Raw genomic sequence first — 16,809 nt, 5'->3', positions numbered from 1 at the left:
TATAGGTCATTTGAATGGAAAAAGTCATCCATAAAATCAAATTGGTACTAAATGTATTGTTAAAATAGACAAGTGATGGTAGTGATCCAAATTTGATTCAGAAAAGCTAATTGCTTTTAAATGTATTGTTACATTACAGACATTTAGAGTTGGCCTTCAAGTAACGTATTCTCTAAACTGGATATTTTTTGTATAATAATTATGAGAACTGATAAGAATGTGAGTTATTTAATGACTATGTGCTAGTGATAAAGGTATCAGTTTGAGGTATAATCACATTATTGAAAGTAGATAACAATCTTGGTAATTAGTTTCTAGTATAATATTTTTGGGCAGAATAGAGCATTTTATCTTCAAAATGATAACCGACCCTGACGTGATTTGAACAAGCAACCTTCTAATCTTGAGTCAGATGAGCTTACGTTGCCTCTTATTAAAACTGATTCAGTAGATTTTCTGGTGGTTTATATTACAAATAGTTCATCTGCTTATGCTAAACCTTGAATTAGGTAGTTGTCAAGCAAACAAACCTACATCCTTGGTAACAAAACAAAAAGATATGTATTCTGGTTTTTCCTTCAGTGTACAGTTTTTATGCCTCATAGTATACGTCATGTGAATGGAAAAAGTCCTCTTTAAAATCAAATTGGTACTAAATGTATTTCTAAAAAAGACAAGTGACGGCAGTGATCCAAAATTGATCCAGAAAAGCTAATTGCTTTTAAATGTATTGTTACATTATAGACATTTAGAGTTGGCCTTCAAGTAAAGTTTAATCTAAACTGGATATTTTTAGTATTATAATTATGAGAACTGATAAGAAGGTGAGATATTTAATGACTATGTGCTAGTGATATAGGTATCAGTTTGAGCTATAATCACATTATTGAAAGTAGACAGCAATCTTAGTATTTAGTTTCTTGTATAGTATTTTTTTGGCAGAAAAAAGCATTTAATCTTCAAAATGACAACTGACCCCGATGTGATTTGAACTCGCAACCTTCTGATCTGGAGTCAGACGCGCTCCCGTTGCACCACAAGGTCTCTTGTTAAATCTGATTCTGTAGATTTTTCTGGTGGTTTATATTACAAATAGATCATTTGCTTATACTAAACCTTGAATTAGGTAGTTGTCAAGCAAACAAACCTACATCCTCGGTAACAAAACAAAAAGATATGTCTGGTGGTTTTTCCTTTAGTGTATAATTTTTGTTCATCACAGTAAAGGTCTTTTGAATAGAAAAAGTCATCCATAAAATCAAATTGGTACTAAATGTATTGTTAAAATAGACAAGTAATGGTAGTGATCCAAAATTGATCCAGAAAAGCTAATTGCTTTTAAATGTATTGTTACATTACAGACATTTAGAGTTGGCCTTCAAGTAACGTATTCTCTAAACTGGATATTTTTTGTATAATAATTATGAGAACTGATAAGAATGTGAGTTATTTAATGACTATGTGCTAGTGATATAGGTATCAGTTTGAGGTATAATCACATTATTGAAAGTAGATAACAATCTTGGTAATTAGTTTCTAGTATAGTATTTTTGGGCAGAATAGAGCATTTTATCTTCAAAATGATAACTGACCCTGACGTGATTTGAACACGCAACCTTCTAATCTTGAGTCAGATGAGCTAACGTTGCCTCTTATTAAAACTGATTCAGTAGATTTTCTGGTGGTTTATATTACAAATAGTTCATCTGCTTATGCTAAACCTTGAATTAGGTAGTTGTCAAGCAAACAAGCCTACATCTTTGGTAACAAAACAAAAAGATATGTATTCTGGTTTTTCCTTCAGTGTAGAGTTTTTATGCCTCATAGTATACGTCATGTGAATGGAAAAAGTCATCTTTAAAATCAAATTGGTACTAAATGTATTTCTAAAAAAGACAAGTGATGGCAGTGATCCAAAATTGATCCAGAAAAGCTAATTGCTTTTAAATGTATTGTTACATTACAGACATTTAGAGTTGGCCTTCAAGTAAAGTTTAATCTAAACTGGATATTTTTAGTATTATAATTATGAGAACTAATAAGAAGGTGAGATATTTAATGACTATGTGCTAGTGATATAGGTATCAGTTTGAGCTATAATCACATTATTGAAAGTAGACAACAATCTTAGTATTTAGTTTCTTGTATAGTATTTTTTTGGCAGAAAAGAGCATTTTATCTTCAAACTGACCCCGACGTGATTTGAACACGCAACCTTGCGCCACAAGGTCTCTTGTTAAATCTGATTCTGTAGATTTTTCTGGTGGTTTATATTACAAATAGATCATCTGCTTATACTAAACCTTGAATTAGGTAGTTGTCAAGCAAACAAACCTACATCCTCGGTAACAAAACAAAAAGATATGTCTGGTGGTTTTTCCTTTAGTGTATAATTTTTGTTCATCACAGTAAAGGTCTTTTGAATGGAAAAAGTCATCCATAAAATCAAATTGGTACTAAATGTATTGTTAAAATAGACAAGTAATGGTAGTGATCCAAAATTGATCCAGAAAAGCTAATTGCTTTTAAATGTATTGTTACATTACAGACATTTAGAGTTGGCCTTCAAGTAACGTATTCTCTAAACTGGATATTTTTTGTATAATAATTATGAGAACTGATAAGAATGTGAGTTATTTAATGACTATGTGCTAGTGATATAGGTATCAGTTTGAGGTATAATCACATTATTGAAAGTAGATAACAATCTTGGTAATTAGTTTCTAGTATAGTATTTTGGGGCAGAATAGAGCATTTTATCTTCAAAATGATAACCGACCCTGACGTGATTTAAACACGCAACCTTCTAATCTTGAGTCAGATGAGCTAACGTTGCCTCTTATTAAAACTGATTCAGTAGATTTTCTGGTGGTTTATATTACAAATAGTTCATCTGCTTATGCTAAACCTTGAATTAGGTAGTTGTCAAGCAAACAAGCCTACATCTTTGGTAACAAAACAAAAAGATATGTATTCTGGTTTTTCCTTCAGTGTAGAGTTTTTATGCCTCATAGTATACGTCATGTGAATGGAAAAAGTCATCTTTAAAATCAAATTGGTACTAAATGTATTTCTAAAAAAGACAAGTGACGGCAGTGATCCAAAATTGATCAAGAATAGCTAATTGCTTTTAAATTTATTGTTACATTACAGACATTTAGAGTTGGCCTTCAAGTAAAGTTTAATCTAAACTGGATATTTTTAGTATTATAATTATGAGAACTGATAAGAAGGTGAGATATTTAATGACTATGTGCTAGTGATATAGGTATCAGTTTGAGCTATAATCACATTATTGAAAGTAGACAACAATCTTAGTATTTAGTTTCTTGTATAGTATTTTTTTGGCAGAAAAGAGCATTTTATCTTGAAACTGACCCCGACATGATTTGTACACGCAACCTTCTGATCTGGAGTCAGATGCGCTACCGTTGTGCCACGAGGTCACTTGTTAAATTCGATTCAGTAGATTTTTCTGGTGGTTTATATTACAAATAGATCATCTGCTTATACTAAACCTTGAATTAGGTAGTTGTCAAGCAAACAAACCTTCATCCTTGGTAACAAAACAAAAAGATATGTCTGGTGGTTTTTCCTTTAGTGTATAATTTTTATTCATCACAGTATAGGTCATTTGAATGGAAAAAGTCATCCATAAAATCAAATTGGTACTAAATGTATTGTTAAAATAGACAAGTGATGGTAGTGATCCAAAATTGATCCAGAAAAGCTAATTGCTTTTAAATGTATTGTTACATTACAGACATTTAGAGTTGGCCTTCAAGTAACGTATTCTCTAAACTGGATATTTTTTGTATAATAATTATGAGAACTGATAAGAATGTGAGTTATTTAATGACTATGTGCTAGTGATATAGGTATCAGTTTGAGCTATAATCACATTATTGAAAGTAGACAGCATTCTTAGTATTTAGTTTCTTGTATAGTATTTTTTTGGCAGAAAAGAGCATTTAATCTTCAAAATGACAACTGACCCCGACGTGATTTGAACACGCAACCTTCTGATCTGGAGTCAGACGCTCTACCGTTGCGCCACGAGGTCTCTTGTTAAATTCGATTCAGTAGATTTTTCTGGTGGTTTATATTACAAATAGATCATCTGCTTATACTAAACCTTGAATTAGGTAGTTGTCAAGCAAACAAACCTACATCCTCGGTAACAAAACAAAAAGATATGTCTGGTGGTTTTTCCTTTAGTGTATAATTTTTATTCATCACAGTATAGGTCATTTGAATGGAAAAAGTCATCCATAAAATCAAATTGGTACTAAATGTATTGTTAAAATAGACAAGTGATGGTAGTGATCCAAAATTGATCCAGAAAAGATCATTGCTTTTAAATGTATTGTTACATTACAGACATTTAGAGTTGGCCTTCAAGTAACGTATTCTCTAAACTGGATATTTTTTGTATAATAATTATGAGAACTGATAAGAATGTGAGTTATTTAATGACTATGTGCTAGTGATATAGGTATCAGTTTGAGGTATAATCACATTATTGAAAGTAGATAACAATCTTGGTAATTAGTTTCTAGTATAGTATTTTTGGGCAGAATAGAGCATTTTATCTTCAAAATGATAACCGACCCTGACGTGATTTGAACACGCAACCTTCTAATCTTGAGTCAGATGAGCTAACGTTGCCTCTTATTAAAACTGATTCAGTAGATTTTCTGGTGGTTTATATTACAAATAGTTCATCTGCTTATGCTAAACCTTGAATTAGGTAGTTGTCAAGCAAACAAGCCTACATCTTTCTTAACAAAACAAAAAGATATGTATTCTGGTTTTTCCTTCAGTGTAGAGTTTTTATGCCTCATAGTATACGTCATGTGAATGGAAAAAGTCATCTTTAAAATCAAATTGGTACTAAATGTATTTCTAAAAAAGACAAGTGATGGCAGTGATCCAAAATTGATCCAGAAAAGCTAATTGCTTTTAAATGTATTGTTACATTACAGACATTTAGAGTTGGCCTTCAAGTAAAGTTTAATCTAAACTGGATATTTTTAGTATTATAATTATGAGAACTAATAAGAAGGTGAGATATTTAATGACTATGTGCTAGTGATATAGGTATCAGTTTGAGCTATAATCACATTATTGAAAGTAGACAACAATCTTAGTATTTAGTTTCTTGTATAGTATTTTTTTGGCAGAAAAGAGCATTTTATCTTCAAACTGACCCCGACGTGATTTGAACACGCAACCTTGCGCCACAAGGTCTCTTGTTAAATCTGATTCTGTAGATTTTTCTGGTGGTTTATATTACAAATAGATCATCTGCTTATACTAAACCTTGAATTAGGTAGTTGTCAAGCAAACAAACCTACATCCTCGGTAACAAAACAAAAAGATATGTCTGGTGGTTTTTCCTTTAGTGTATAATTTTTGTTCATCACAGTAAAGGTCTTTTGAATGGAAAAAGTCATCCGTAAAATCAAATTGGTACTAAATGTATTGTTAAAATAGACAAGTAATGGTAGTGATCCAAAATTGATCCAGAAAAGCTAATTGCTTTTAAATGTATTGTTACATTACAGACATTTAGAGTTGGCCTTCAAGTAACGTATTCTCTAAACTGGATATTTTTTGTATAATAATTATGAGAACTGATAAGAATGTGAGTTATTTAATGACTATGTGCTAGTGATATAGGTATCAGTTTGAGGTATAATCACATTATTGAAAGTAGATAACAATCTTGGTAATTAGTTTCTAGTATAGTATTTTGGGGCAGAATAGAGCATTTTATCTTCAAAATGATAACCGACCCTGACGTGATTTGAACACGCAACCTTCTAATCTTGAGTCAGATGAGCTAACGTTGCCTCTTATTAAAACTGATTCAGTAGATTTTCTGGTGGTTTATATTACAAATAGTTCATCTGCTTATGCTAAACCTTGAATTAGGTAGTTGTCAAGCAAACAAGCCTACATCTTTCTTAACAAAACAAAAAGATATGTATTCTGGTTTTTCCTTCAGTGTAGAGTTTTTATGCCTCATAGTATACGTCATGTGAATGGAAAAAGTCATCTTTAAAATCAAATTGGTACTAAATGTATTTCTAAAAAAGACAAGTGATGGCAGTGATCCAAAATTGATCCAGAAAAGCTAATTGCTTTTAAATGTATTGTTACATTACAGACATTTAGAGTTGGCCTTCAAGTAAAGTTTAATCTAAACTGGATATTTTTAGTATTATAATTATGAGAACTAATAAGAAGGTGAGATATTTAATGACTATGTGCTAGTGATATAGGTATCAGTTTGAGCTATAATCACATTATTGAAAGTAGACAACAATCTTAGTATTTAGTTTCTTGTATAGTATTTTTTTGGCAGAAAAGAGCATTTTATCTTCAAACTGACCCCGACGTGATTTGAACACGCAACCTTGCGCCACAAGGTCTCTTGTTAAATCTGATTCTGTAGATTTTTCTGGTGGTTTATATTACAAATAGATCATCTGCTTATACTAAACCTTGAATTAGGTAGTTGTCAAGCAAACAAACCTACATCCTCGGTAACAAAACAAAAAGATATGTCTGGTGGTTTTTCCTTTAGTGTATAATTTTTGTTCATCACAGTAAAGGTCTTTTGAATGGAAAAAGTCATCCGTAAAATCAAATTGGTACTAAATGTATTGTTAAAATAGACAAGTAATGGTAGTGATCCAAAATTGATCCAGAAAAGCTAATTGCTTTTAAATGTATTGTTACATTACAGACATTTAGAGTTGGCCTTCAAGTAACGTATTCTCTAAACTGGATATTTTTTGTATAATAATTATGAGAACTGATAAGAATGTGAGTTATTTAATGAGTATGTGCTAGTGATATAGGTATCAGTTTGAGCTATAATCACATTATTGAAAGTAGATAACAATCTTGGTAATTAGTTTCTAGTATAGTATTTTGGGGCAGAATAGAGCATTTTATCTTCAAAATGATAACCGACCCTGACGTGATTTGAACACGCAACCTTCTAATCTTGAGTCAGATGAGCTAACGTTGCCTCTTATTAAAACTGATTCAGTAGATTTTCTGGTGGTTTATATTACAAATAGTTCATCTGCTTATGCTAAACCTTGAATTAGGTAGTTGTCAAGCAAACAAGCCTACATCTTTGGTAACAAAACAAAAAGATATGTATTCTGGTTTTTCCTTCAGTGTAGAGTTTTTATGCCTCATAGTATACGTCATGTGAATGGAAAAAGTCATCTTTAAAATCAAATTGGTACTAAATGTATTTCTAAAAAAGACAAGTGACGGCAGTGATCCAAAATTGATCAAGAAAAGCTAATTGCTTTTAAATGTATTGTTACATTACAGACATTTAGAGTTGGCCTTCAAGTAAAGTTTAATCTAAACTGGACATTTTTAGTATTATAATTATGAGAACTGATAAGAAGGTGAGATATTTAATGACTATGTGCTAGTGATATAGGTATCAGTTTGAGCTATAATCACATTATTGAAAGTAGACAACAATCTTAGTATTTAGTTTCTTGTATAGTATTTTTTTGGCAGAAAAGAGCATTTTATCTTCAAACTGACCCCGACATGATTTGTACACGCAACCTTCTGATCTGGAGTCAGATGCGCTACCGTTGTGCCACGAGGTCACTTGTTAAATTCGATTCAGTAGATTTTTCTGGTGGTTTATATTACAAATAGATCATCTGCTTATACTAAACCTTGAATTAGGTAGTTGTCAAGCAAACAAACCTACATCCTCGGTAACAAAACAAAAAGATATGTCTGGTGGTTTTTCCTTTAGTGTATAATTTTTGTTCATCACAGTAAAGGTCTTTTGAATGGAAAAAGTCATCCATAAAATCAAATTGGTACTAAATGTATTGTTAAAATAGACAAGTAATGGTAGTGATCCAAAATTGATCCAGAAAAGCTAATTGCTTTTAAATGTATTGTTACATTACAGACATTTAGAGTTGGCCTTCAAGTAACGTATTCTCTAAACTGGATATTTTTTGTATAATAATTATGAGAACTGATAAGAATGTGAGTTATTTAATGACTATGTGCTAGTGATATAGGTATCAATTTGAGGTATTATCACATTATTGAAAGTAGATAACAATCTTGGTAATTAGTTTCTAGTATAGTATTTTTGGGCAGAATAGAGCATTTTATCTTCAAAATGATAACCGACCCTGACGTGATTTGAACACGCAACCTTCTAATCTTGAGTCAGATGAGCTAACGTTGCCTCTTATTAAAACTGATTCAGTAGATTTTCTGGTGGTTTATATTACAAATAGTTCATCTGCTTATGCTAAACCTTGAATTAGGTAGTTGTCAAGCAAACAAGCCTACATCTTTGGTAACAAAACAAAAAGATATGTATTCTGGTTTTTCCTTCAGTGTAGAGTTTTTATGCCTCATAGTATACGTCATGTGAATGGAAAAAGTCATCTTTAAAATCAAATTGGTACTAAATGTATTTCTAAAAAAGACAAGTGACGGCAGTGATCCAAAATTGATCCAGAAAAGCTAATTGCTTTTAAATGTATTGGTACATTACAGACATTTAGAGTTGGTCTTCAAGTAAAGTTTAATCTAAACTGGATATTTTTAGTATTATAATTATGAGAACTGATAAGAAGGTGAGATATTTAATGACTATGTGCTAGTGATATAGGTATCAGTTTGAGCTATAATCACATTATTGAAAGTAGACAACAATCTTAGTATTTAGTTTCTTGTATAGTATTTTTTTGGCAGAAAAGAGCATTTTATCTTCAAACTGACCCCGACGTGATTTGAACACGCAACCTTCTGATCTGGAGTCAGATGCGCTACCGTTGCGCCACGAGGTCACTTGTTAAATTCGATTCAGTAGATTTTTCTGGTGGTTTATATTACAAATAGATCATCTGCTTATACTAAACCTTGAATTAGGTAGTTGTCAAGCAAACAAACCTTCATCCTTGGTAACAAAACAAAAAGATATGTCTGGTGGTTTTTCCTTTAGTGTATAATTTTTATTCATCACAGTATAGGTCATTTGAATGGAAAAAGTCATCCATAAAATCAAATTGGTACTAAATGTATTGTTAAAATAGACAAGTGATGGTAGTGATCCAAAATTGATCCAGAAAAGCTAATTGCTTTTAAATGTATTGTTACATTACAGACATTTAGAGTTGGCCTTCAAGTAACGTATTCTCTAAACTGGATATTTTTTGTATAATAATTATGAGAACTGATAAGAATGTGAGTTATTTAATGACTATGTGCTAGTGATATAGGTATCAGTTTGAGGTATAATCACATTATTGAAAGTAGATAACAATCTTGGTAATTAGTTTCTAGTATAGTATTTTTGGGCAGAATAGAGCATTTTATCTTCAAAATGATAACCGACCCTGACGTGATTTGAACACGCAACCTTCTAATATTGAGTCAGATGAGCTAACGTTGCCTCTTATTAAAACTGATTCAGTAGATTTTCTGGTGGTTTATATTACAAATAGTTCATCTGCTTATGCTAAACCTTGAATTAGGTAGTTGTCAAGCAAACAAGCTTACATCCTTGGTATCAAAACAAAAAGATATGTATTCTGGTTTTTCCTTCAGTGTAGCATTTTTATGCCTCATAGTATACGTCATGTGAATGGAAAAAGTCATCTTTAAAATCAAATTGGTACTAAATGTATTTCTAAAAAAGACAAGAGACGGCAGTGATCCAAAATTGATCCAGAAAAGCTAATTGCTTTTAAATGTATTGTTACATTACAGACATTTAGAGTTGGCCTTCAAGTAAAGTTTAATCTAAACTGGATATTTTTAGTATTATAATTATGAGAACTGATAAGAAGGTGAGATATTTAATGACTATGTGCTAGTGATATAGGTATCAGTTTGAGCTATAATCACATTATTGAAAGTAGACAGCATTCTTAGTATTTAGTTTCTTGTATAGTATTTTTTTGGCAGAAAAGAGCATTTAATCTTCAAAATGACAACTGACCCCGACGTGATTTGAACACGCAACCTTCTGATCTGGAGTCAGACGCTCTACCGTTGCGCCACGAGGCCTCTTGTTAAATCAGTTTCTGTAGATTTTTCTGGTGGTTTATATTACAAATAGATCATCTGCTTATACTAAACCTTGAATTAGGTAGTTGTCAAGCAAACAAACCTACATCCTCGGTAACAAAACAAAAAGATATGTCTGGTGGTTTTTCCTTTAGTGTATAATTTTTATTCATCACAGTATAGGTCATTTGAATGGAAAAAGTCATCCATAAAATCAAATTGGTACTAAATGTATTGTTAAAATAGACAAGTGATGGTAGTGATCCAAAATTGATCCAGAAAAGCTAATTGCTTTTAAATGTATTGTTACATTACAGACATTTAGAGTTGGCCTTCAAGTAACGTATTCTCTAAACTGGATATTTTTTGTATAATAATTATGAGAACTGATAAGAATGTGAGTTATTTAATGACTATGTGCTAGTGATATAGGTATCAGTTTGAGGTATAATCACATTATTGAAAGTAGATAACAATCTTGGTAATTAGTTTCTAGTATAGTATTTTTGGGCAGAATAGAGCATTTTATCTTCAAAATGATAACCGACCCTGACGTGATTTGAACACGCAACCTTCTAATCTTGAGTCAGATGAGCTAACGTTGCCTCTTATTAAAACTGATTCAGTAGATTTTCTGGTGGTTTATATTACAAATAGTTCATCTGCTTATGCTAAACCTTGAATTAGGTAGTTGTCAAGCAAACAAGCCTACATCTTTGGTAACAAAACAAAAAGATATGTATTCTGGTTTTTCCTTCAGTGTAGAGTTTTTATGCCTCATAGTATACGTCATGTGTATGGAAAAAGTCATCTTTAAAATCAAATTGGTACTAAATGTATTTCTAAAAAAGACAAGTGACGGCAGTGATCCAAAATTGATCCAGAAAAGCTAATTGCTTTTAAATGTATTGGTACATTACAGACATTTAGAGTTGGTCTTCAAGTAAAGTTTAATCTAAACTGGATATTTTTAGTATTATAATTATGAGAACTGATAAGAAGGTGAGATATTTAATGACTATGTGCTAGTGATATAGGTATCAGTTTGAGCTATAATCACATTATTGAAAGTAGACAACAATCTTAGTATTTAGTTTCTTGTATAGTATTTTTTTGGCAGAAAAGAGCATTTTATCTTCAAACTGACCCCGACGTGATTTGAACACGCAACCTTGCGCCACAAGGTCTCTTGTTAAATCTGATTCTGTAGATTTTTCTGGTGGTTTATATTACAAATAGATCATCTGCTTATACTAAACCTTGAATTAGGTAGTTGTCAAGCAAACAAACCTACATCCTCGGTAACAAAACAAAAAGATATGTCTGGTGGTTTTTCCTTTAGTGTATAATTTTTGTTCATCACAGTAAAGGTCTTTTGAATGGAAAAAGTCATCCATAAAATCAAATTGGTACTAAATGTATTGTTAAAATAGACAAGTAATGGTAGTGATCCAAAATTGATCCAGAAAAGCTAATTGCTTTTAAATGTATTGTTACATTACAGACATTTAGAGTTGGCCTTCAAGTAACGTATTCTCTAAACTGGATATTTTTTGTATAATAATTATGAGAACTGATAAGAATGTGAGTTATTTAATGACTATGTGCTAGTGATATAGGTATCAGTTTGAGGTATAATCACATTATTGAAAGTAGATAACAATCTTGGTAATTAGTTTCTAGTATAGTATTTTGGGGCAGAATAGAGCATTTTATCTTCAAAATGATAACCGACCCTGACGTGATTTGAACACGCAACCTTCTAATCTTGAGTCAGATGAGCTAACGTTGCCTCTTATTAAAACTGATTCAGTAGATTTTCTGGTGGTTTATATTACAAATAGTTCATCTGCTTATGCTAAACCTTGAATTAGGTAGTTGTCAAGCAAACAAGCCTACATCTTTGGTAACAAAACAAAAAGATATGTATTCTGGTTTTTCCTTCAGTGTAGAGTTTTTATGCCTCATAGTATACGTCATGTGAATGGAAAAAGTCATCTTTAAAATCAAATTGGTACTAAATGTATTTCTAAAAAAGACAAGTGACGGCAGTGATCCAAAATTGATCAAGAAAAGTTAATTGCTTTTAAATGTATTGTTACATTACAGACATTTAGAGTTGGCCTTCAAGTAAAGTTTAATCTAAACTGGATATTTTTAGTATTATAATTATGAGAACTGATAAGAAGGTGAGATATTTAATGACTATGTGCTAGTGATATAGGTATCAGTTTGAGCTATAATCACATTATTGAAAGTAGACAACAATCTTAGTATTTAGTTTCTTGTATAGTATTTTTTTGGCAGAAAAGAGCATTTTATCTTCAAACTGACCCCGACGTGATTTGAACACGCAACCTTCTGATCTGGAGTCAGATGCGCTACCGTTGCGCCACGAGGTCACTTGTTAAATTCTATTCAGTAGATTTTTCTGGTGGTTTATATTACAAATAGATCATCTGCTTATACTAAACCTTGAATTAGGTAGTTGTCAAGCAAACAAACCTTCATCCTTGGTAACAAAACAAAAAGATATGTCTGGTGGTTTTTCCTTTAGTGTATAATTTTTATTCATCACAGTATAGGTCATTTGAATGGAAAAAGTCATCCATAAAATCAAATTGGTACTAAATGTATTGTTAAAATAGACAAGTGATGGTAGTGATCCAAAATTGATCCAGAAAAGCTAATTGCTTTTAAATGTATTGTTACATTACAGACATTTAGAGTTGGCCTTCAAGTAACGTATTCTCTAAACTGGATATTTTTTGTATAATAATTATGAGAACTGATAAGAATGTGAGTTATTTAATGACTATGTGCTAGTGATATAGGTATCAGTTTGAGGTATAATCACATTATTGAAAGTAGATAACAATCTTGGTAATTAGTTTCTAGTATAGTATTTTTGGGCAGAATAGAGCATTTTATCTTCAAAATGATAACCGACCCTGACGTGATTTGAACACGCAACCTTCTAATATTGAGTCAGATGAGCTAACGTTGCCTCTTATTAAAACTGATTCAGTAGATTTTCTGGTGGTTTATATTACAAATAGTTCATCTGCTTATGCTAAACCTTGAATTAGGTAGTTGTCAAGCAAACAAGCTTACATCCTTGGTATCAAAACAAAAAGATATGTATTCTGGTTTTTCCTTCAGTGTAGCGTTTTTATGCCTCATAGTATACGTCATGTGAAAGGAAAAAGTCATCTTTAAAATCAAATTGGTACTAAATGTATTTCTAAAAAAGACAAGAGACGGCAGTGATCCAAAATTGATCCAGAAAAGCTAATTGCTTTTAAATGTATTGTTACATTACAGACATTTAGAGTTGGCCTTCAAGAAAAGTTTAATCTAAACTGGATATTTTTAGTATTATAATTATGAGAACTGATAAGAAGGTGAGATATTTAATGACTATGTGCTAGTGATATAGGTATCAGTTTGAGCTATAATCACATTATTGAAAGTAGACAGCATTCTTAGTATTTAGTTTCTTGTATAGTATTTTTTTGGCAGAAAAGAGCATTTAATCTTCAAAATGACAACTGACCCCGACGTGATTTGAACACGCAACCTTCTGATCTGGAGTCAGACGCTCTACCGTTGCGCCACGAGGTCTCTTGTTAAATCAGTTTCTGTAGATTTTTCTGGTGGTTTATATTACAAATAGATCATCTGCTTATACTAAACCTTGAATTAGGTAGTTGTCAAGCAAACAAACCTACATCCTCGGTAACAAAACAAAAAGATATGTCTGGTGGTTTTTCCTTTAGTGTATAATTTTTATTCATCACAGTATAGGTCATTTGAATGGAAAAAGTCATCCATAAAATCAAATTGGTACTAAATGTATTGTTAAAATAGACAAGTGATGGTAGTGATCCAAAATTGATCCAGAAAAGCTAATTGCTTTTAAATGTATTGTTACATTACAGACATTTAGAGTTGGCCTTCAAGTAACGTATTCTCTAAACTGGATATTTTTTGTATAATAATTATGAGAACTGATAAGAATGTGAGTTATTTAATGACTATGTGCTAGTGATATAGGTATCAGTTTGAGGTATAATCACATTATTGAAAGTAGATAACAATCTTGGTAATTAGTTTCTAGTATAGTATTTTTGGGCAGAATAGAGCATTTTATCTTCAAAATGATAACCGACCCTGACGTGATTTGAACACGCAACCTTCTAATCTTGAGTCAGATGAGCTAACGTTGCCTCTTATTAAAACTGATTCAGTAGATTTTCTGGTGGTTTATATTACAAATAGTTCATCTGCTTATGCTAAACCTTGAATTAGGTAGTTGTCAAGCAAACAAGCCTACATCTTTGGTAACAAAACAAAAAGATATGTATTCTGGTTTTTCCTTCAGTGTAGAGTTTTTATGCCTCATAGTATACGTCATGTGAATGGAAAAAGTCATCTTTAAAATCAAATTGGTACTAAATGTATTTCTAAAAAAGACAAGTGACGGCAGTGATCCAAAATTGATCCAGAAAAGCTAATTGCTTTTAAATGTATTGGTACATTACAGACATTTAGAGTTGGTCTTCAAGAAAAGTTTAATCTAAACTGGATATTTTTAGTATTATAATTATGAGAACTGATAAGAAGGTGAGATATTTAATGACTATGTGCTAGTGATATAGGTATCAGTTTGAGCTATAATCACATTATTGAAAGTAGACAACAATCTTAGTATTTAGTTTCTTGTATAGTATTTTTTTGGCAGAAAAGAGCATTTTATCTTCAAACTGACCCCGCCGTGATTTGAACACGCAACCTTCTGATCTGGAGTCAGATGCGCTACCGTTGCGCCATGAGGTCACTTGTTAAATTCGATTCAGTAGATTTTTTTGGTGGTTTATATTACAAATAGATCATCTGCTTATACTAAACCTTGAATTAGGTAGTTGTCAAGCAAACAAACCTTCATCCTTGGTAACAAAACAAAAAGATATGTCTGGTGGTTTTTCCTTTAGTGTATAATTTTTATTCATCACAGTATAGGTCATTTGAATGGAAAAAGTCATCCATAAAATCAAATTGGTACTAAATGTATTGTTAAAATAGACAAGTGATGGTAGTGATCCAAAATTGATCCAGAAAAGCTAATTGCTTTTAAATGTATTGTTACATTACAGACATTTAGAGTTGGCCTTCAATTAACGTATTCTCTAAACTGGATATTTTTTGTATAATAATTATGAGAACTGATAAGAATGTGAGTTATTTAATGACTATGTGCTAGTGATATAGGTATCAGTTTGAGGTATAATCACATTATTGAAAGTAGATAACAATCTTGGTAATTAGTTTCTAGTATAGTATTTTTGGGCAGAATAGAGCATTTTATCTTCAAAATGATAACCGACCCTGACGTGATTTGAACACGCAACCTTCTAATATTGAGTCAGATGAGCTAACGTTGCCTCTTATTAAAACTGATTCAGTAGATTTTCTGGTGGTTTATATTACAAATAGTTCATCTGCTTATGCTAAACCTTGAATTAGGTAGTTGTCAAGCAAACAAGCTTACATCCTTGGTATCAAAACAAAAAGATATGTATTCTGGTTTTTCCTTCAGTGTAGCGTTTTTATGCCTCATAGTATACGTCATGTGAATGGAAAAAGTCATCTTTAAAATCAAATTGGTACTAAATGTATTTCTAAAAAAGACAAGAGACGGCAGTGATCCAAAATTGATCCAGAAAAGCTAATTGCTTTTAAATGTATTGTTACATTACAGACATTTAGAGTTGGCCTTCAAGTAAAGTTTAATCTAAACTGGATATTTTTAGTATTATAATTATGAGAACTGATAAGAAGGTGAGATATTTAATGACTATGTGCTAGTGATATAGGTATCAGTTTGAGCTATAATCACATTATTGAAAGTAGACAGCATTCTTAGTATTTAGTTTCTTGTATAGTATTTTTTTGGCAGAAAAGAGCATTTAATCTTCAAAATGACAACTGACCCCGACGTGATTTGAACACGCAACCTTCTGATCTGGAGTCAGACGCGCTACTGTTGCGCCACGATGTCTCTTGTTAAATGTGTTTCTGTAGATTTTTCTGGTGGTTTATATTACAAATAGATCATCTGCTTATACTAAACCTTGAATTAGGTAGTTGTCAAGCAAACAAACCTTCATCCTCGGTAACAAAACAAAAAGATATGTCTGGTGGTTTTTCCTTTAGTGTATAATTTTTATTCATCACAGTATAGGTCATTTGAATGGAAAAAGTCATCCATAAAATCAAATTGGTACTAAATGTATTGTTAAAATAGACAAGTGATGGTAGTGATCCAAAATTGATCCAGAAAAGCTAATTGCTTTTAAATGTATTGTTACATTACAGACATTTAGAGTTGGCCTTCAAGTAACGTATTCTCTAAACTGGATATTTTTTGTATAATAATTATGAGAACTGATAAGAATGTGAGTTATTTAATGACTATGTGCTAGTGATATAGGTATCAGTTTGAGGTATAATCACATTATTGAAAGTAGATAACAATCTTGGTAATTAGTTTCTAGTATAGTATTTTTGGGCAGAATAGAGCATTTTATCTTCAAAATGATAACCGACCCTGACGTGATTTGAACACGCAACCTTCTAATCTTGAGTCAGATGAGCTAACGTTGCCTCTTATTAAAACTGATTCAATAGATTTTCTGGTGGTTTATATTACAAATAGTT

General features: G+C 31.5%; 7 non-coding genes across 7 annotated transcripts; all 7 read right to left on the bottom strand.

The window, feature by feature from the left end:
- Positions 1-3,991: 3,991 nt before the first annotated feature.
- On the bottom strand, positions 3,992-4,063 carry TRNAW-CCA (transfer RNA tryptophan (anticodon CCA)). The gene has a single exon. It is a non-coding gene; the product is annotated as a tRNA-Trp (tRNA).
- A 4,732-nt stretch (positions 4,064-8,795) lies between these two features.
- On the bottom strand, positions 8,796-8,867 carry TRNAW-CCA (transfer RNA tryptophan (anticodon CCA)). Its single transcript has one exon. It is a non-coding gene; the product is annotated as a tRNA-Trp (tRNA).
- A 1,150-nt stretch (positions 8,868-10,017) lies between these two features.
- Positions 10,018-10,089, bottom strand: TRNAW-CCA (transfer RNA tryptophan (anticodon CCA)). Its single transcript has one exon. It is a non-coding gene; the product is annotated as a tRNA-Trp (tRNA).
- A 2,330-nt stretch (positions 10,090-12,419) lies between these two features.
- TRNAW-CCA (transfer RNA tryptophan (anticodon CCA)) lies at positions 12,420-12,491 on the bottom strand. The gene has a single exon. It is a non-coding gene; the product is annotated as a tRNA-Trp (tRNA).
- Positions 12,492-13,641: 1,150 nt separating this feature from the next.
- On the bottom strand, positions 13,642-13,713 carry TRNAW-CCA (transfer RNA tryptophan (anticodon CCA)). The gene has a single exon. It is a non-coding gene; the product is annotated as a tRNA-Trp (tRNA).
- A 1,143-nt stretch (positions 13,714-14,856) lies between these two features.
- On the bottom strand, positions 14,857-14,928 carry TRNAW-CCA (transfer RNA tryptophan (anticodon CCA)). Its single transcript has one exon. It is a non-coding gene; the product is annotated as a tRNA-Trp (tRNA).
- A 1,150-nt stretch (positions 14,929-16,078) lies between these two features.
- TRNAW-CCA (transfer RNA tryptophan (anticodon CCA)) lies at positions 16,079-16,150 on the bottom strand. The gene has a single exon. It is a non-coding gene; the product is annotated as a tRNA-Trp (tRNA).
- Between the last annotated feature and the right edge of the window lie 659 nt (positions 16,151-16,809).

Source organism: Taudactylus pleione, unplaced genomic scaffold, assembly GCF_031769625.1.
Source record: "Taudactylus pleione unplaced genomic scaffold, aTauple2 ptg000393l, whole genome shotgun sequence".
NCBI lineage: Eukaryota > Metazoa > Chordata > Amphibia > Anura > Myobatrachidae > Taudactylus > Taudactylus pleione.
The sequence above is the reverse complement of the archived record's forward strand: the minus strand, read 5'-3'. Positions and strand labels throughout refer to the sequence as shown.